This window comes from Quercus robur, chromosome 11, assembly GCF_932294415.1.
Source record: "Quercus robur chromosome 11, dhQueRobu3.1, whole genome shotgun sequence".
Classification (NCBI taxonomy): Eukaryota; Viridiplantae; Streptophyta; class Magnoliopsida; order Fagales; family Fagaceae; genus Quercus; species Quercus robur.
The window spans coordinates 43,965,660-43,966,610 of record NC_065544.1 but is presented as its reverse complement, the minus strand read 5'-3'; the positions used below and the strand labels follow the sequence as shown (position 1 = coordinate 43,966,610).

The following is a 951-nucleotide window of genomic DNA, read 5'->3' as shown; positions in this document are numbered from 1 at the left end:
GAACTATGAGACCTATATATCAGACGCATGTAAGGCTTTAACCAAAACATTGAAAAAAAAATAAGGAATTTGAAAATCATCATACCCATGAAGAAAAGAGTGGGTCTTCATATAAAGAAAGAAACAAAAAACAATTTACACACTTAATAGTTTTTTTTAATGCCCTGTACAATATGAAAAAAAAAAAATTAAAAATAAACCAAAAAATGAAGAAGGAAAATCAATATGTATGTTATATGTATGGCGAGTTACTAAGAAAACACCTTGTGTTTAAAAAATAAAAGGCGTTAATCAGCGAAACTTCCAGTGTTACTTTTGGCCTCCCATGAATCAACTTAAGCACTAACCATTTAGGCTTTTTAGCTTATCTGGGATTATGAAGGCACAAACAATAGAAAACCCAAGAACCAAAAAAGAACAAATTAAATGATGTAGCTCTTATAACACGCATTTGAGTGCCATTGAAAACTCTTGTGCAAAGAGATGGGAAAACATCTATCTATCTATCTATAATTAATATATATGTAAAAATAGAGACCTCATACTGAAGAGCACGAGATTCTACCATGTGGCGCACTTTATGAAGAGAATTGAAATACTCTTAAACCACATAAAAGACCAAAACAAATTAATTATTGACTTTTTTTTTTGGTTCAATGTTTTAAGACTTTTCTAATTAAAAAATAAATATTCTTTATATCTTTTGGTTCAGTATTTCAAGATTTTCATCTCTCACATATACACAAAACTCTTTACATTTTAATTCACTATTTTCACCTCTCACACTTCTATCCCTTTATATATAACTACCCATGGCCCTTCATGTCATCCCATGTCAAATACACACAGACAAGAAATGATGTCGTCTACCTTCAATTTTTTGGCAACACCTATCTAGCTCTAACATTGTTGTTTCATCTAATCCTACTCCATTTGAGTTGGCTACAACCA

The 951-nt window shown here is 30.7% G+C and overlaps 1 non-coding gene across 1 annotated transcript; it reads right to left on the bottom strand.

Annotated features, from left to right (window-relative positions):
• Positions 1-234: 234 nt before the first annotated feature.
• On the bottom strand, positions 235-375 carry LOC126707763 (small nucleolar RNA snoR83). The gene has a single exon (XR_007649069.1). It is a non-coding gene; the product is annotated as a small nucleolar RNA snoR83 (small nucleolar RNA).
• Positions 376-951: the final 576 nt, after the last annotated feature.